General features: G+C 42.8%; 1 protein-coding gene across 1 annotated transcript in view; it reads left to right on the top strand.

Annotated features, from left to right (window-relative positions):
- The window catches only part of LOC106567647 (homeobox protein PKNOX2), a 94,896-nt gene that overhangs the window by 32,151 nt on the left and 41,478 nt on the right, over positions 1–21,267 (top strand). The window contains exon 2 of the mRNA XM_082960289.1: positions 4,405–4,492. The gene's annotated coding sequence lies outside the window, so the exon portion shown is untranslated. The remainder of the gene's footprint in view (positions 1–4,404; positions 4,493–21,267) is intronic.

The following is a 21,267-nucleotide window of genomic DNA, read 5'->3' as shown; positions in this document are numbered from 1 at the left end:
CCATGCTTGACTGTAGGCAAGACACACTTGTCTTTGTACTCCTCACCTGGTTGCTGCTACACACGCTTGACACCATCTGAACCAAATAAGTTTATCTTGGTCTCATCAGACCACAGGACATGGTTCCAGTAATCCCTATCATTAGTCTGCTTGTCTTCAGCAAACTGTTTGGGCACTTTGTTGTGCATCATCTTTAGAAGAGGCTTCCTTCTTGGACGACAGCCATGCAGACCAATTTGATGCAGTGTGTGGCGTATGGTCTGAGCACTGACAGGCTGACCCCCCACCCCTTCAACCTCTGCAGCAATGCTGGCAGCACTCATACGTCTATTTCCCAAAGACAACCTCTGGATATGACGCTGAGCACGTGCACTCAACTTCTTTGTTTGACCATGGCAAGGCCTGTTCTGAGTGGAACCTGTCCTGGTAAACCCCTGTATGGTCTTGGCCACCGTGCTGCAGCTCAGTTTCAGGGTCTTGGCAATCTTCTTATAGCCCAGGCCATCTTTATGTAGAGCAAGAATTATTTTTTTCAGATCCTCAGAGAGTTCTTTGCCATGAGGTGCCATGTTGAACTTCCAGTGACCAGTCAGTATGAGGGAGTATGAGAGCGATGACACCAAATTTAACACACCTGCTCCCCATTCACACCTGAGACCTTGTAACATGCGCTCTCACCACTGGTGTCCCCCAGGGCTCTGTTCTAGGCCCTCTCCTATTCTCGCTATACACCAAGTCACTTGGCTCTGTCATATCCTCACGTGGTCTCTCCTATCATTGCTATGCAGACGACACACAATTAATCTTCTCCTTTCCCCCTTCTGATAACCAGGCGGCGAATCGCATCTCTGCATGTCTGTCAGACATATCAGTGTGGATGACGGGTCACCACCTCAAGCTGAACCTCGGCATGACGGAGCTGCTCTTCCTCCCGGGGAAGGACTGCCCGTTCCATGATCTCGCCATCACGGTTGACAACTCCCTTGTGTCCTCCTCCCAGAGTGCTAAGAACCTTGGCGTGATCCTGGACAACACCCTGTCGTTCTCCACTAACATCAAGGCGGTGACCCGATCCTGTAGGTTCATGCTCTACAACATTCGCAGAGTACGACCCTGCCTCACACAGGAAGCGGCGCAGGTCCTAATCCAGGCACTTGTCATCTCCCGTCTGGATTACTGCAACTCGCTGTTGGCTGGGCTCCCTGCCTGTGCCATTAAACCCCTACAACTCATCCAGAACGCCGCAGCCCGTCTGGTGTTCAACCTTCCCAAGTTCTCTCACGTCACCCCGCTCCTCCGCTCTCTCCACTGGCTTCCAGTTGAAGCTCGCATCCGCTACAAGACCATGGTGATTGCCTACGGAGCTGTGAAGGGAACGGCACCTCCATACCTTCAGGCTCTGATCAGGCCCTACACCCAAACAAGGGCACTGCGTTCATCCACCTCTGGCCTGCTGGCCCCCCTACCTCTGAGGAAGCACAGTTCCCGCTCAGCCCAGTCAAAACTGTTCGCTGCTCTGGCACCCCAATGGTGGAACAAGCTCCCTCACGACGCCAGGACAGCGGAGTCAATCACCACCTTCCGGAGACACCTGAAACCCCACCTCTTTAAGGAATACCTAGGATAGGATAAAGTAATCCTTCTAACCCCCCCCCCTTAAAAGATTTAGATGCACTATTGTAAAGTGGTTGTTCCACTGGATATCATAAGGTGAATGCACCAATTTGTAAGTCGCTCTGGATAAGAGCGTCTGCTAAATGACTTAAATGTAATGTAATGTAATGTAACACTAACGAGTCACATGACACCGGGGAGGGAAAATGGCTAATTGGGCCCAATTTGGATATTTTCTCTTAGGGGTGTACTCACTTTTGTTGCCAGAGGTTTAGACATTAATGGCTGTGTGTTGAGTTATTTTGAGGGGACAGCAAATTTACACTGTTATACAAGCTGTACACTCACTACTTTACATTGTAGCAAAGTGTAATTTCTTCAGTGTTGTCACATGAAAAGATATACTCAAATATTTACAAAAATGTGAGGGGTGTACTCACTTTTGTGATATACTGTACATGCAGTGGACACTTTTTCCGTACTTTTAAGGCCCGTAATGCAATTCTTCAGAAATGGGCATGGCTTCACAACGTTTTTTAAATTTGAAGAAAATGTTGGAAAATATGCAGCCGAAGTCCAACGAGAGCTGATACAAATTAATTGCTTTTAGTGATTATGACAAATGTTAACAAAATGTTGAGCAATGTAATAAATAAATTACTTTTCAAATAAGTTACGTTACATGTTATGTTGGCTGACAGCCATATGTACCGGTATGTTAGCTAGTTACCTAACGTTAGTTGACTAGTACTTAAGTACATCGAACTTGCCAGGCAGTATATTAACTTTATGCTATCTAACTACCCAACGTTTATTGACTTGATTATTCACATCATTCTTAGCTAAGTGGTCATTGTACGTTTCAATGGACATTGTTCATTCTGGCTATCTACTCTGATTTCAGAGCATTCTCGCGCAGAATAACTGATGAATTTACAAATGGCCGGTGTTAGTACACATCAGCAAAAAAAGCCTAATTAAATTGTTGCCAGCAGCACAGTTACAGGCACTAATGCTCTGGATAACATGAAAACAGCCTAACCAGCTCTGCTAGGGCGAGTAAAATTGTCAGAGTGAGGTGTTCTCTCATTTGTGTCTAGAAATATCTAGCCAACATTAGCCAGTGGTGTAAAGTACTTAAGTAAAACTACTTTAAAGTACTACTTAAGTCATTTTTGGGGGTATCTGTACTTTAATTTACTATTTATATTTTTTGACAACTTTTACTTCAATACATTCCTAAGAAAATAATGTACTTTTTACTCCATACATTTTCCCTGACACCCAAAATTACATTTTGAATGCTTAGCAGGACAGAAAAATTGTCCAATTCACGCACTTATGAGAACATCCCTGGTCATCCATACTGCCTCTGATCTGGCAGACTCACTAAACACACATATTTCATTTGTAAATTATGTCTCAGTGTTGGAGTGTGCTCCTGACTATCTGTAAATTTAAAAAACAAGAAAATGATTCCGTCTGGTTGGCTTAATATAAGGAATTTGAAATGATTTATACTTTTACTTTTACTTTTGATACTTAAGTATATTGTAGCAATTACATTTACTTTTGATACTTGAGTATATTTAAAAGCAAATACTTTTAGACTTTTACTCAAGTAGGTTTTTACTGGGTGACTCACTTTTACTTGAGTCATTTTCTATTAAGGTATCTTTACTTTTTCTCAAGTATGACAATTGGGCACTTTTTCCACCGCTGCAGTTAGCTTGGGTGCTTGACTATCGTTGAACACTCAGATCAACCCTACTCGGCCAGAGCGTCCAGTGTGCGCTCTGAATTTACGAACGCCCAGAGCGCACTCTGGCACTCTGGATTGAATTCACGAACACCCCCAAATTCATAAAATGGTTAGCTAGTCATTTGTTATGCTAACAAGCTAGCAAGAGGTTGCATAGCATCAGCATCAACTTCCGGTAGACAGGCGAAGCTCTAGTAAGCTCAACTGAAATGATACCGTTTGTTTACAGTATACTAAAATGAACTAATAGTATGTGGTATATACTCATTAAGTATGTAGTATACAGTATGTTGGTATGGGTTTTTGAACACAGCTATAGTTCAGCTAGCCAGCTATTTTATGCAAGGGAAAACAAGCTCGGGACAGGATATAGGGTCTGTGCTATCCGGGCTCCTTGGGACGTCCCTACCCCATTGAAGTTGACATTTTAAATGGTTACGTTTAGGGTTAGGTAAGGGTTATGGTTAGGGTAAGGGTAGGGGTTAAGGTTAGGATTAGGTTAGGGACATCCCACGTATCCCAGATAGCACTTATTCATGATATAGCTGGGCGCACATGCGCACTAGGCTAATTCAGGATATAGATTATAGTTTTTATGCCCTGATATCCGGAGCTGGCGGCGAAATGTTTAATAAAACAATTCAGAGACTGAAACGAAGAAATTAGATGACAAATATTTAAAGAGAGAGAATCGATATACAATTCCGAAGTCAGCTGTAACTGTCAGTAGTAAAACAAAGCTTAAAACGATGTTTGAGTGAAGCTGAATACAGAAAATGAATGGTGATGTCGGTTCTGGACACGGTAGACTGCTTCTCCTCACCACTCTATTCACACCCATTATATGGCGGTATTTTAATGCCAATAATACTGTAAACATAAGAAAACAACCCAGACAACTATCATTGTGAAATTACAACTACTTTTCTGATTTTGCCTTCTTTTGTGTACAGTAAGTGGGATATGTTAAAAATGGACTTTATACATACATGTTTAATCACACAGCAACATTTCCCTGTTTTTTGCAGACTTTGTGTGGAGGACCGGACACTAAGGCGTGGAAGAGCAGACGACAACAACATTGATTGCTGCTGTGTTGCCAAGGGCAAACTAACTGTAAGTTCTCCCGTCACCTTTTCACAGTCCTGAAATAGGGAAGTAAGACTTTAAGACTTCTTCACTAGAGTTACAGTTTACATACTGTCTGTTTGTTTACAGCACCATTAAACAAGAGGTGTATTTAGCGAGGGCCTAAGTGTAGTCTTTAGGCATGTGTTTTATACACATACGTATGACTAACTAATGGGGTGTTAACAACACATCTTAGCAGCACATCTGGTACATCTAATACTGTCAAGCTGCTTCTTCAGATCCAACTCCAAGTGTTTTTATCGTTCCATGATGAAGGCTAAGACTAAGAGCACACAATTAAGTGTAACTTTTACCTTAAAAAACTACCATGCAAGAGTAGTTACTGTAAGTCTCTTTGATTGACTCAACTCCGTTGTGGTTCGGTTGACCTAGATCGACATCAATCATTTAAGGCCTCTTCCTAATTCTGCAGACTAAGTTGTATTTCCCAATTTGACTTTTTAAGTTGACTTTACTTCTCGCAGGGAGTTTATTGCCCAAAGTTTGGATGCTGCTTTTCCCCCTTCATGTTTTTAATAGCAGTTAGATTCACTCTAAAAACACTATTTGTGTCTTTAATGGTTGAGCTGGCCAGGATGGAATTGACTGGAGTTGATGAGTTCTAAGTGAAGCTGTGGGGAGAGTACGAGACGAGGGCTTTACTGTGACACTATAATGACAGGCAACAGGGAGGTGAACTCATTTTTTTAGTAGGAATAGGATGAGAAGGGGGGGTTGGAGGGCAGAAAGAGAGGGAAGTCTCTTTAATTGAGTGCAAAAGCAGCTGGATATTCCAAGCCATTTCCCGCCACAACAACGGTGCACTGGCACTGCCTGTCTCCATATCCTCCTGGCCCTAATCGCTCCCAGCCGCTGCATCCTCCCTCCCTCCCTCCTCTCCTGTATGGATTCTTCGGAGCCCTACCGAGGATTGTTTTACACTTAATTTTGTTAGACCTAACGAGATTTCGCTAATTAAATCTCCTCCTGGCTGGAGCCGCCATCTCACCCTGTTGCATGGAGTGTTTGTTTGTATAGATCTTTTTAGACTAATAAACATGTTCATTCCAAAGTCGTGGGGAGAGGAGAGAAGGGTTGTGTTGAGTGGATGAGGCTTGTGTTGCTCCTGCACTTCTGATAATCCTTATAGGTTTTAACCTAGCATTCTGTGTTAGGGAAGTGGCAGCCATCCGCACCAGGTACCACTGTCTCTCCTCAATGGAATGGCATCCATGAGATGATAGTCTCTTATGAACACTGTCCATGGCTACCTAGCTCTTTCCCTTCCTTCACATCATCTTGTTATTGTATCAATGAATGGGCAGCGATCATGCAGCTACAGTATATGATCCTGATAAACACAGCTGTCCACCACAGGAGGCTGCTGAGGGGAGGATGGTTCATAATAATGGCTGGAATGGAGTGAATGGAATGGTATCAAACGCATGGAAATTGTGTGTTTAAGTTCGATAACCATTCCATTTATTGTGTTCCAGCCATCACTATGAACCAGTCCTCCCCAATTACGGTGACACCAACCTCCTGTGCTGTCCACCCAATCCACACCGGTCTGGATGGATTAATGTGAAACCTTTAGACATTGCTATATGCTTTCCCAGTATCATGACCAATGATAGAACAATTCTATGATGGATAGACAGATAAAAATACAAACATTGTCTTCCTCTCTAGGTCCCTTTGTTGTCATTAACAAAGATAAAACTACATGCAATAAAAATGGGTTTCAATAACCAAAATGTCCCTGTAAGTCCCAGTGTATAATCTCAAGAAGTCTACCCTGCATTGTATCGCTGTGTGTTGTGGGGTTTTAGGGGAAGTGTCACCAGGTGTGGCCAGGTCTAAACATAGGCAATGCCTGGGAGGGGCCCTGCCTGGGAGGGGCCCCTCAGGAGACACTCCCCGACTATTGTAGGAGCAGACCGCCCACAATAGACTTGTAGTCTCTCAGCATTCTTGCTAGCCAAAGGCTCCATTGTAACCACCTCCTTCCTCCATTCTCCCACTCCCTGCCTGCATCCCTCTAACTCCCTCTTGGGTTTGGTTCTATCCAGTCCTCTGCCACCTCTACCCCCATTGTGGAGGGTGTGGGTAGGCTGCTCGGTTCTGGCGGAGGTGCCCCTGGTGAAGGCCTGTGCTTGGTGATCAGGTTTCTGCCACCTGTCGCTCAGCTTAGGGAGGGGGAGGGAGGGAGGGAGCCAGGGGAGATGCCCAGGCATCTGGCACCAAGAGGGGCTCGCCATGTGCCAAGAGTACTGGATCCCAATGTTCTCGATCTTTCATTTCATTCAATTAATTTCATTTCTCCAGTGTGAAGTCCGCTTTCTCATTTCTCCCCCTTTTTTATCAAGGAGGACAACATAAATGGTGGTAGGGAATTGTATTGTTAGCTTTAGCATTAGCATGTGGCCAATGACTAGCATCTCAAAGGTAGATGTTAGTTACAGATAATTTAGTATTGTTGGAATCAAAGCTTTGTGTTTTATGTTTAGATGTGTCCTTACAACTGTTTAAGAAATGCCATTAGGACTCACATGAGTTCCTTGTGTACAGTATCCTGTTGACCAAATGGTATCTAACATATGAAGTATCTAACACATGCATAGCAAGGTTAGCATAGAAATTCAGAGATGGAAGCCAACCTCATTAAACAGACTACATCTGAAATGTTCGCTCTCAGATGAAGCAACTAAGGTTATTTTAGGTTGAAGCACCTGACACCTCCCACTGTCTTTACAGACAATTAAATAGTGAAGGCTGCCATTTCCAATCCCACAAGGAAATCCAATGTACAGTGCATTCGGAAAGTATTCAGACCACTTGACTTTTTCCACATTTTGTTACGTTACAGCCTTATTCTAAAATGTATTAAATTGTTTTTTTCCCTCATCAATCTACACACAATACCCCATAATGACAAAGCAAAAACAGGTTTGTAGAAATTTTAGCAATGAAATATCATATTTACTTAAGTATTCAGACCCTTTACTCAGTACTTTGTTGAAGCACCTTTGGCAGCGATTAAATCCTTGAGGCTTCTTGGGTATGACGCTACAAGCTTGGCACACTTGTATTTGGGGAGTTTCCCCCTTTTTTCTCTGCATATCCTCTCAAGCTCTGTCAGGCTGGATGGGTAGCGTCGCTGCACAGCTATTTTCAGGTCTCTCCAGAGATGTTTGATCAGGTTCAAGTCCGGGCTCTGGTTGGGCCACTCAAGGACATTCCGAGACTTGTCCCGAAGGTACACCTGCATTGTCTTGGCTGTGTGCTTAGGGTCGTTGTCCTGTTCGCCCCAGTCTGAGGTCCTGAGTGCTCTGGAACAGGTTTTCATCAATAATCTCTCTGTACTTTGCTCCGTTCATCTTTCCCTCGATCCTGACTAGTATCCCAGTCCCTGCCGCTAAAAAACAGCATGATGCTGCCACCACCATGCTTCCCCGTAGGGATGGTGCCAGGTTTCCTCCAGACGTGACGCTTGGCATTTAGGCCAAAGAGTTCAATCTTGGTTTCATCAAACCAGATAATCTTGTTTCTCATGGTCTGAGAGTCCTTTAGGTGCCTTTTCAAACTCCAAGCAGGCTGTCATGTGCCTTTTACTGATGAGTGGCTTCAGCCTGGCCACTCTACCATAAAGGCCTTATTGGTGGAGTGCTGCAGAGATGGTTGTCCTTCTGGAAGGTTCTACCATCTCCACAGAGGAACTCTGGAGCTCTGTCAGAGTGACCATAGGGTTCTTGGTCATCTCCCTGACCAAGGCCCTTCTCACCCGATTGTTCAGTTTGGCCGTGCGGCCAGCTCTAGGAAGAGTGTTGGTGGTTCCAAACTTCTTCCATTTAAGATTGATGGAGGCCACTGTGTCCTTGGGGACCTTCAAAGCTGCAGATATTTTTTGGTACCCTTCCCCAGATCTGTGCCTTGACACAATCCTATCTCGGATCTCTACGGACAATTCCTTCGACCTCTTGGCTTGGTTTTTGCTCTGACATGCTGTGAATTGGGGAACCTTATATAGACCGTTGTGTGCCTTTCCAAATGATGTCCAATCAATTGAATTTACCACATGTGGACTCCAATGAAGTTGTAGAAACACCTATTGATGAGGGAAAACTTTTTATTTAATCAATTTTAGACTAATGCTGTAACGTAACAATATTTGGAAAAAGTCAAGGGGTCTAAATACTTTCCGAATGCACTGTATACCCTAGAGAAAGAAATTGAACCTGCACCTCTGTAAATATCATGCCATATTAGTGGAGAATCTGTGAAACTGTGAGCCTAGGGTGCCGCCTGGGATAAGGGCATTTTCCTAAGAAATTAAACGATTTAGCTGTCATTTCGATAATGTAACAAAAAAATATAATATTTTGTCAAAACGGAAAAAGAAAACAAATTGACGTACGCCTATAATATATACTCCTGTAACCTTTTTGCCAGGCAATTTCGAGTTCACCCATATGCCCTTCATCATTAGCGTTAGCAGCACGCTAGCTACCCCTCCATCTCCCATCCCATCGTTCTTGCCATCTCAACCATCATCCCCTAGTGAAACCCCTTCATCTCCTCACTCTGCTAGCTACCCAACCCTGCTCTCGTTTCCCCACCAACCCAGCAACCCTAATTATGTTGATTTAACTTAGCCACAACCCCTTCCTTCCTCCATACCACCATCTGAATGGAAGCTTATTAGTTTGAATATTTTTTTTATTTATTCCCCATTTCTTGGGGCCCCTGTCGGCATATCCAATTACTCTCGCCGCGCGGCTGTAATTGCCTCCATGCCAATGGCCACCAGACAATCGTGCTAAATGAGGTGAGGCCGAGAGGCTGCGAGCCCGACTTCATTAAGAGCCAATGGGATTTTATTGGGGGGACTGAAGACCCAGCTCATCAAAAAGGGACGATGGAAAGAAAACAAAACAGATGGAGAGGAAGAGCCGAAAGACTCTGCAACGTAGCTCGCTACATGCACTTTTTTTACCCTGGTAAGAAAAAAGAAGCAGCAAAACTCTCTATAACTCCAACCTCGCCATCAACCCCTACCCCATCCCTGTAAAACATACATACAAGAGAAAGAGACAAATGTTGGAGCGTTGTTGAAAGATAAGGCAGGCCTGAAGGGTGGAAGGTTTTATAGGAAGTATGTGGGCTTCTAGACTTGTTGTAGTATTTGAATAATAGTAAAATGTTTGTTTTCTTCAGAATGTTTGTCTGTCATTGTTGTTAAAATGTATTCTTGGCTTGAATTATGTAGCACTTAACAAAATAATATTTTTTTTTCACTTGCAATCATCTACCTCTGGGATGTTAAGCAGATCAATACCAAGTCTAATATTACAGTTTATGTTTTCATCACCTATGTGTACAATAGATACTAACTAATATATTAACTCATTTCAAAAAGAGTACTGGTGAAACTAACAGACATAGATGTTATACCCAGTTAAAGCATTCAAAGTGCTGCACTGAGATTGGGGTAGTATTCATGCTTCTGTGCAGTGTGGGATATGGCAGTGCTTGATGCACTCAGAAACAAGGAAAGTACTCAACTCAGTAAGAGGGCATGCAAAGTGCTACAAGAATAGCTTTTTCAGCAGCAATGAATGGAGTGGAGATGAGTGAGAGCCAATCACTGCCGATATACAGCAATGTGATGCATCATGTGTTGAGATGTTTTCCAACCCAGACATGTACAGTATGTATGTGGTAGTGATGCCCATGCAATAGATATGAACATGCCCTCGTCTGTCATCAGTCTGCCCTTGGTATGCATGTGAAGCTGGTCCACCATTTTGGAGAACCCCTATAGGAATAGCTACATTGCAGCTTGCAGTTGAGGATCAGTTCCCCATACTTTAATCCTCTGCACCATCTTAATGCCGCTACGGTTGTCCTGCTGTGGGATTCAGCTCAATGTGCCTTTTGACTCCTCTGTAAGAGGGTCCTGCCAAAATCTATTACACAGCGAATAGTGTTCACCTACAGGAGCATTTAGACCCAGTGTGTAATGTATACTGTGTACTGAACATTAGGTTCTAATCTGACTTTGCTCCCTTCTGTCGCCATTAAGTCCATTCACATTAAGTGACAAATTGTGATTTGCACAAAAGACAACCCAATTACAAGATGCATCTGTTTCATCCTCAAAAGACAATTGAACATTTCAATGTTTCAAATCAAATTGTATTTGTCACATGCACCGAATAGAACAGGTGTAGACCTTACTGTGAAATGCTTACTTACAAGCCCTTAACCAACAATGCAGTTTTAAGAAAATAGGATTAAGAAAAGATTTACTACATCAACACAAGACAGTGTACTCAGTGTGTGTACCCAGTGTTTGTTGTGGGTGGTTGTAGGCCTGGAGCCGATTGACGCCTGGCCCTGGTAGTAACAGCTGTCCTCCAGCTGCCAGAATCTCCCGCTTGGAGGAAAACAGACCCAAACCTCCAGGGTCAGTGCTGTGGTATGGAGGTCTCCACGGCAACCGGAGGAGGATCTAGAGCCCTGAGAACAATCCTGCCACTGAGAGGAGAGTTGCGCTCCAGCTCGCCTCTGAGCTCAACACAGGGGAATGCGACTCTCCCCGAGTGGGGAGACGGAGAGAGGGAGAAAGAGTGAGAGCTGAATAGGAAGGAGGGAGTGAGAGATAGGGAGAGCAAGGAGGAAAAGAGGATGAGGAGAGGAGGGAGGGAGGGGTGAGAGAGAAGCTTGGTTTTATCCCGGCCAAAACAGCGGTTGTCATGTTAACCCAACCCCCTCCTCCTCCTTCCCACCCTTCCTTCTCTCTTTCTCTCTCTCTTCAACCCCTCACCTAGCTCAGGCATTCCCCACAAGCAGTGAGGCAGTGTTTGAATGACTGAAACACTATATGCAGAACGTAATTTTTTTAACTTATTGGGTGCCGGCTTGTATACGACACTCTGACCAGTGGTGATTAGAACAAAAACCTGATCCCTTTGCCAGAACGTATTTTTGTTATATTAAACACTGCACTGAGCAAGCTCTATTCCAAGAAAAGTCATGCTCTTTCATAATACGTTGTAGTTCAATAAACATAGCTTTTTATGTAAGTACGTTTATTTTGTTTGAATTCAGCTGGTTGAGATAAGTTTGTTGCTCTAACAGTTACACTGTAGTCTCAAACTGCAGACCATATCAAAGTTATTTACACTGTGGTAGGCAATGGCCATCAACCTGTGAATTTGAGTCTATGTTTGTGGTCATACAAAAACCTTAGAATAAAACTTCCACACACCATCCTTATATACAAAATCTCTAAGTAGGGTTTTGTTTAATAGAGCTAAGATTCAAATCAGCAGAGGAGACAATAGAAACAGTAACAGAAAGAGTAACAGGTGTTAACCAAGATGCGGTGCCACTTGAGCCACTGTATCTGCTGATCAGGGCTTCACTTTAACTGGAAGGAGAAACACTTGGCCTGGACATTCTGATAATCATAAATCAGTTTAAGACAAAAGGAAATTGCGAATCCAATCGTCTATTGTTATGGTACATGAACAATTGTCAGAAGATTATTGTTCTGTTCTAAATGAAGAGGCCCTCACGCTTCACCTGCAGCTCGATATGGAAAGTAAGACACACAAACAACACTTGATTTAGACGAGGGGAACAGAATGCTTGTTATTTACCTTAAGGTCACCACTTTTGCCTAAATGGTGACAGAAATTCACAAAGAATGGAGGGGTTTCTATGGTAACAGGCTCCCTGCAAAAAGGTCACCGTCAGACGCAGCCTCAGAAAGACACAGCAGGATTATGGGGGATTTGGAGGGAGAATAAAATCAGTTTTATTCTCTCTTTTTTTTGTATAAATACATTTCTTCTATAGAATATCTGAACCATGATAAAAACATTGGATTTGAATAGTGCAATTACATGGCTCCAAACGGCAAGGGCCTCTCTTTTTTATTATGATTTCTTTATTTTCTTTTGATGTCAGAATTGAAAAGGGAGTGTGGTCGGCAGTCGCCCGACGCCCAAGCTTTGTGCTCGCCGCTGATACATACCCGCCTTGCCCCCTCAATCACTGGCGGCTTCTTTCGCTCCCCTCCCTCTCAAGTCATTTTAATTAAGTCAGTCTCGCTGGCGTGGCTGGCAAAGATAATTGGAGAGGGTTTTGGATGCCATTTACTCTAAATGTCGCCTGTTTCTTCCCTTTCTTTTCGGTCTGTCTCGGTCTGCCTCTCCCCCCATCTTCTGGCATGGAGGCTGATCTGCCCCCCTCTCTCTTTCGTTTCCATCTTATATTCAAACGTGAAATATGGATCAACCTCGTCTGTGTGGTGTGTGGCACGCCACTGACAAGTTCCTGTGAATTGGGCCGATGGTGCAATTGATTTGAAATGGCAAATCAAGTGATGGCAATTTCTTTGAAATGAGGGGATCCTTTTGAACTATTTGAAAAAATAATTATTTTCTCACTGTCAAGAATACTGAAAATTTATAGGGAAGACATATACACACTATATTAAAAATATCTTAAGAATAACTAACATAGATTATGCTTTAAGCAATGCTTTGATGATCTGGAAGTGAAGCAATTGTATGTTGTTTCTCAACATCATTTCACATTGCTTCCATATGGAGAGAATGATGATCCCCCAAGTTCTAGTCAAGAGTATAGACCCATTTCTCATTGTTAAAAGACATCAGAAAGGGGCTTGTTTACATTGGATTGAATACAACTTCAGATGCAGCTTCTCCCTTACAGAAAAAACATTATTTCACATGTGGAAAATTCATTTCATGTGAATTTCACCTGATTTCACGTTAAATCAATCAATGTGAAATCAGGTGAATACATCTGTTTTTGGAACACTTCACATGTGATCACGTTTTCACTTGTAGTTTCTATCACATTAACTTCACATAAGATCATGTGATCAAATGGAAACATGTTTTTTTGGAACACCTCCCATGTGTTCACGTGAAATGCATGTTTTTTCTGCAAGGGCTGCAAGTTAACAAATACATAGTCAGATGGTTAGCGCCTACAACATGGCAGCTGTCATCGGAGGATTGATTAGCTAGCAAGATAGCGAGGCAAGGTAAAATATCCCCAATAGAACTAGAATAATATACTTATTGAGCATAGCTATACCCATCAGTCTTGTGTGTTTTCATGGTCATCATTCACTCACTGTTAAGTTTGTCAAGTTCCCGACATCAGTATATAGCTATACTGCTACAGGGCTTTTGATGTGAGGATACGCGTGCATCACTTGAACGTGATGTTTGCTTGTGAACAGAAAATGTCTCTATGTGCAGTATAATTTAGATTGAGACTGCAAAATGAAGTGTAGCAACTTTGTGAAGAATCTGTTGAATAATTTTTATAATAATACTGTAAATTTCTTTCAAGTTATTTGTGTTGTCGTGCGTGCATGAGTTTTGAGAGTTCAGGAATCTAGCAATGAGTGATATGTGCAACAGTCTTAAAGTGTTAACTGTGTGCAATGTGCCCATGAGTATTAACGTCACACTTTCTGACTTTTGCAGTGTTCACTTATGTGAGTGATAAATATAATACTACATTTACACTACATGTATGAACCCTACGACATATAATGTGGCGTATGAAGTATGTTGTACTTGAGTGTTTAGTGTGTGCAGTGTGTGGCATGTGCGGCGTGTGTGAGTGTTAAGTGTGCGGGGACTCCTCCAGGCAGGCCCCCTATCAATCACAAAGGGCCGGGCCTGTTGCTAAAATGGGTCTGCAGTGGGCCACCCATCCAGCCTTGCCGCTCGGGGGAGATCCAATGTCCTCAGCGCTCTAATGCACTCCAGATGTCCTTTTGGCTGGGGCTGATTTTTCCATGTGGTCTATATTAAAGGGAACTTTATTTAATATAACAGGCTTTTAAAATGCTACATTTGTGCACAATTTCTACTTAAAATATCAAAGGGACTTGTTGATGCACCTGCAGCAACTTGCCTGTTCAGTTCTAATCGCTGGCTCCTGATAGCTGTGCATTTTCTATTTTTTCCCATTTTAAAACAGCATTGGTAATACTGAGTCCCCAATGTCTCTGTTCTCTCTGGTGTTGGCTGCTCTCTCCTCTCTCTCTTTATCTCCATCTGGCTCCTTTCATCTCTTACCTTCTCTCTCTTTCTTAATCTACTTGTGTCTCTTCCTTTCTCACACTCCCTTTCTCTCTTTTTCTCTAGTTCTGGCTTTCTCACTCCCCCTCTCTCCCTCATCACCCCACACAAGCTCCCCTCCGCTCCCTGTGGCATTTGAGAGAGGAAATGTAATATTGGATTGTTTGGTGTTTCCAAGGATTCCATTTGGCTGGGCTCCTTCCCCGACACAAAGACAAACATCAGCTGTCGGTGCCAAGAGCAGCAAACACCAGCGTCTCCCTCATTATTCGCCCCTCTCATTTCAGAGCTCTGGCCTACTTTTTATTGTCTCTTTCTTCCCCACTGCCTGGTTTGTGTTCTAGATGGCTCTCCATGCTCTCCAAGTGCCCCTGTCACTGTTTTTTTTTCTTCAACTTTATGGCATACCCACTGTGATCGTTTGAATTGTGTTATCGTAATTACCAGGCCCTTGGGAATGGTTGGGGACAGTTATCAGATTTCCATTTTACAGAAAAAGTACATCTGGATTAAGAGAGAAAATGAGGGGAGAGGTTCATTGTTGCAGGGAATGAAACTGTATATAGGGATAATAGTTGTTCACTTTTCAGTCATTTTGAAGGGAGCATGCATGAACTGGATCTCAATTAGCTAGCATATTCAGTAGCTTAGCTATCTTTCAGACAGTTTTTAGACTTTGTGGACCAATCTCTCATTAAGCTCAACCAAGCATTGTTTACCCTTCAGTTTCCTCATGGGTCCAATCACACATTGCCTACGAACACCCTTATGGGGTGAAGGTGTTTCTCCCTAACGCCTCCACACATGTCATCCACCTTGCCCTGGTTCCTCCACCTGCTATAATAGTCTGACCCCCCTCGGTGGCTCATCCAGACCCTGACGAGGGGGCCTCAAACCCTCTCCACCAGGAATCTGCTGACAATCAAAGCTGCGCATCCCAACCATTCTACCTCCTCTACATCCCCCCACACACCTGATAATCCCCCCACTCATTATCCCCCCGCCGCTCTCCTCAAATATTCCCCGTCGCTTGTCCTTTGTAGGGGGGAGGGATAGAGGGATGGAAGGAGGATAGAGAGATGGAATCCTCTGCATGCAGATGACTAGGTGCTCTTAATCTTCCCCTCCACTGCCACATGCCTGCCAATACCTCTACACAATGTGCCTTCACCCTCCGGTGGCACCAAGCAGGGCATGGCATGGCATGGCACTGGCCGTTCATTTAACTCATGTCAACCTTGATTTTGTATAATTTCCGACAGGAGTTTTGAAAGTACTGCTCAAGGCAAAACGGGTCCCAGAAAATTGTGCACAATTGTGTACTACATCATCCATTTTGTACAATATGTTACTGCAAAAAATAAATGTTTTATGATATGTTACAAATTCCAATTCGTATTGTACAATATCTTATGAATTTGTAAGTGCTTAAGATCCCAGACTGATTTTTTTAAGCCAGTGGATGAGCCGGGGTGTTGGGAAAACAGCAATTTTTATCGTGAATAAAAAAGTGAAACAAGTGAAACATTAAAAAACCTAGGAGACCCCTTCCATAGACTTACACAGTAGTTATGACAACTTCCAGAGGACTTCCTCCAAACTATCAGAGCTCTTGCAGCTTGAACTGACACGTTGTCCACCCAATCAAAAGGTCAGAGAATTAATCTTGTACTGAAAGCATAAGCTACAGCTAGCACTGCAGTGCATAACATGTGGTGAGTAGTTGACAAAAAGAGTGAAAAATACAATAGTTTAACATTTTTGAACAAATTAAAGACAGAGAGAGCTAACTATGTTTCATAGCATGTATATTTTTTACTTTCACTTTCTTAGCTAACTAGTTTAGCCTACTCAAATACCCTGTTAAAACAGAGAGGGATGCTATGTTAGCTAGCTGTCTAATGCTATCCAACACTGGAACTCTTCCAAGTCAAGGTAAGCTTTTGGTTTATTAATTTATTGCCACCGAGGTCCGCCGGTGTAACTGCTAAACTGCTTGCTGAATACTGTACTGCATGATTGTATCAGGTTTACTAGCGCGTTAGTTCTAGTAGCTACTATATGTTGACTATGACCTTAATATGGTGACAACGATGTAGGCTGTGGTTAGCGTTTATGGTATAAAAGTTTGGCTTGGAAGTTTTTTTTTGCCTGTTCACAGACAGCTGTTGTATTGTGCACTGAAGTCCACAAGTGAAGGGAAAAGGTGAGAGGAGGAGAGAGCGTAGATGCGAGAAGGAATTATATATACAATGAGCAAAGTGATCATGCGGTTTATATTTGGCTGCTAGTTCTGTGTTTGCGTGTGATCAGGAGTGTTTTGATTCTGTTGGAAAACTTTTCTTAAACAGAAGCAAATGGAACGAAATGGGGATAAACATACCTGAATTTCTCCAATAGAAACTAGTTTGCAACTGTTGGACTAATGATTACACCCTAGATCAGCTAGATTCAGGCAAGAGTGTACAAGGCGGTATTGAATGTGTCACTGTCTGTCACCTTAATTACTCTAATTTCTCTCGACCTGTGCACCTACGTTGTAAACTTTTATTTGTAGGCTAGATTGTAGCAACCTCATGATGGGTAAAGGGAAAATTTGAGTATCATCTAGTAGCCTAAACCTATGGATGTTAAATTGAGCTGGGTGAATGGAATATGAATGACAGTCATCCAATATGATGTAATAGAAAAAAGGCCCATATATTTTTTATATCTTAAATGACACCGACCGCCACTGGTTGAATCACATTCAATGTTAAAAATGTATATGATTGTCACACTTAGAGAGCCCTTTTTTCTCTATGGTGTAGTAGGTCAGGGCGTGACTAGGGGGTGTTCTAGTTTAACATTTCTATGTTGGTGTTTTGGTATGGTTCCCAATTAGAGGCAGCTGGTAATCGTTCCCTCTAATTGGGGATCATATTTGAGTAGCTATTTTTCCCACCTGTGTTTGTGGGATATTGTTTTGTGTTTGTGCACCACGTAGTCTCGTTTCGTTGTTCGTTTATTGATATATTTTGTTTTGCGACGTTTCACTTTGGAATAAAGATGTGGAACGCTACACACGCTGCGCCTTGGTCCCGTTCTTACGACAACCGTGACAATGATGGATATTTTTTAAATTATTAAGCTTGAACAGCAGGACAGGCTTGTACATGATTCATCAGAGGTAGGGCCCACGTGTATTACACCATCCATGTCACTCAGTTACAGTATTTGTCATGTACCACAACCACCACCTAAAGTTGTGGCCTCGCTCACTCACACGTCCACCGATAAGGAGGTATCCATTTTAAAACGGCCTTGCAGATGCAATAGCAGATAAGCCACACAATGTTACAACCGGCATATCGCCCATGAACATGAGAGTAGAAGAAGAAGAGAGAGGGCCACGGAAACGATTTGAAGACAGCAAACTTTTGAAGATTACGCTCCTCTCGCCGAGCTCAGGAGTTCCAATTTCAGGCAGAATTTTCAGCCTTAAATATTCCGATTTTTATCAGCTTAGGGAGGAAATGCGACTGCTGTGTGTCAACCGCGGGACACGCTGCCTGCTCGGCCCTGCATCGGGCTAATAACATCAAGATGCTGGTACATTCAGAGCCGGCTTAGCACAACTCACAGAATGAAAGCTATGTGGTGTGTAGGAGTATGCACTGAAGATCTCCAAATGGAAGTCCCTCAAAGTGCTGTTTGACTGGATTTGAAAGTCTATAAGGGAGGAAGGGAGAGAGGAAAAAACATGCCTAAATGTTTCAAAACAGAAAGGAACATATAGGTTGAATGTTTTCCAATTCACCTGGAAAATAATGTCAATACACAAAGAACACCATAGATGGTCTTTATTAGGCTGGCTAATGCATTAATGTCTTTCGGTGCACAGGAAGTTTGATTGAAAATGGCAATCTACTCTGAAATAATCTGCCTATTTTGATTGGTGTCATCAACAGAGCTCTGGAATGAAATTATTGTTATACCGTAGTTCACCTGCTAGATATTCCAATATTATATTACATTTCCCCTATAAGCTTTGCCACTGAAGAAACAAATAGACCTTTGATCTACTGTATCTGTCAAATAACAGTGGCAAACCTATTTAGGTTAACCCTGCAACCTACTGCTGGCTTGCCTCTGTAGTTAAGCAGAGTCGATCCTGGATGGGAGACCAGATGCTGCTGGAAGTGGTGTTCAAATAAAAAAATCAAACTTTATTTGTCACATGCTCAGAATACAACAAGTGTAGACCTTACCGTGAAATGCTTACTTACAAGCCCTTAACCAACAGTGCCGTTCAAGAAAGACTTCAGAAAATATTTACCAAATAAACTAAAGTAAAAAATACTAAAAAGTAACACTATAAAATTACAATAACAAGGCTATATACAGGGGGTACCGGTACCGAGTCAATGTGCGGTGGTACAGGTTAGTTGATGTAATTTGTACATGTAGGTAGGGGTGAAGTGGCAATGCATAGATAATAAACAGCGAGTAGCAGCAGTGTACAAAACAAATAGATGGGCGGGGGGAGTGTCAATGTAAATAGTCTGGTGGCCATTTGATTAATTGTTCAGCAGTCTTATGGCTTGGGGGTAGAAGCTGTTAAGGAGCCTTTTGGTCCTAGACTTGACTACCGTTTGCCATGCGGTAGCAGAGAAAATTGTCTATGACTTGGGTGACTGGAGTCTCTGACAATTTTTTGGGTTTTCCTCTGACACTGCCTAGTATATAGGTCCTGGATGACAGGAAGTTTGGCCCCAGTGATGTACTGGGCCGTACGCACTACCCTCTGTAGCGCCTTTTGGTCAGATGCCGAGCAGTTGCCATACCAGGCGGTGATGCAACCGGTCAGGATTCTCTCGATGGTGCAGCTGTAGAACTTTTTGAGAATCTGGGGACCTATGGCAAATCTATTCAGTCTCCTGAGGGGGAATAGGTTTTGTCGTGCCCTCTTCACAACTGTCTTGGTGTGTTTAGACCATGATAGTTCGTTGGTGATGTGGACACCAAGGAACTTGAAACTCTTGACCCGCTCCACTACAGCCCCGTCGATGTTAATGGGGGCTTGTTCGGCCAGCCTTTTCCTGTAGTCCACGATCAGCTCCTTTGTCTTGCTCACATTGAGGGAGAGGTTGTTGTCCTGGCACCACACTGTCTCATCGTTGTCGGTGATCAGGCCTACCACTGTTGTGTCTTCAGCAAACTTAATGATGGTGTTGGAGTTGTGTTTGGCCACGTAGTCGTGGGTGAACAGGGAGTACAGGAGGGGACTAAGTACACACCCCTGAGGGGCCCCAGTGTTGAGGATCAGCGTGGCAGGCGTGTTGTTGCCAGTAGGGGGAACTCATCCCTCTGGTCTAAGGAGATGCCAAGGGCAGTGAAGGGGAAATTGCCCTGCGTAGGGTGCCTTCTTTTGGATGGGATGTTAAATGGGTGTCCTGACTCTCTGTGGTCATACAAAATCCCATGGCACTTATCGTAAGAGTATGGGTGTTAACCCCGGTGTCATTGCTAAATTTCAAACCTGGCCCCATTCCATCATGGCCACCTAATCACCCCCTCATTCTTAATAAGCATATATAACTCCTGACCTCTCCACCATGATAGCTGGTGTGTGCTGAGCTTTTTGGCACAAAAAATGGCTGTCGTACATCACCCAAGTTTCGTACATCATCTGAGTTTCCCCTCAGACTATGTAAAGCACTTTGAGCACCTACTGTAGGTGGAAAGGCGCTATATAAATCTGATAAATTATTATTATTTATGTTAGCTAACGTTCGTGAAATATTTCCCCTGTTGAACGCGCGTCTGCACTTTATCCAGATTTTATACAGTTTATACACTTTTTAGGTTTTGCAATTTTGTTTGAAACATTTATATTCCTCTCCTTTTCATCCCAGGGAAATGTGTACCCTATTTAGAAAAAAACTACCTAATTATAATAAGAGCTTTTAGATATGCTAATAAGGTTATTTGCATGCGAACCATTCGCCTTTAGGGAATTACACAAATTTCACCACACTGTTGTAGTCTCATCAACATCCATAGTCGAATCTTTAATCTAATTTTAAAAAGCAGGACAGAATGCAATCACATCTGAATCTGTAATATCCAAACCATCATTTGCATAAATACAAAGAAAACAAGAATTGGAGTCAGATTGGGCGACTGATGCTGTTGTATATGGATGGAAAATACTCCTGGGAAATGGTAGGGTGCTTTTTATGTTTATGTGGCACATTTAAATTGTATGAAGGACATTATCACAAAATATACTAAAGAACTATGTCACTAGGAAGTAGCATTTATCATTCAAGGTCATTTTGTCTGGTTTGTATGAAAGGGTGGGAAGTGAATATTCAGAAACACTTTCTGTGAGTCACCTGACTTATAACTGCATTATACGCACTCATGCATTCATATAGGGTCTTATAAGGAACTATTCATCTTTATAATGCATTATGCTTTTTGTTTGATGCATGAATGAATCTATAGCCTTAATGCATTCATAAAAGGTGTTAAAATGAGCTGTGAGCTATTATGAATGCTTATAAGAAGCCTTATATTGCACTATGTGGCATTATAAACAGGCGGTTGATAGATAGTGTTAACCAAAATTCAATG

The sequence above is a fragment of the Salmo salar genome, chromosome 13 (assembly GCF_965601325.2).
Source record: "Salmo salar chromosome 13, fSalSal1, whole genome shotgun sequence".
Taxonomy (NCBI): Eukaryota; Metazoa; Chordata; class Actinopteri; order Salmoniformes; family Salmonidae; genus Salmo; species Salmo salar.
This window is presented reverse-complemented; position numbering and strand designations above follow the sequence as displayed.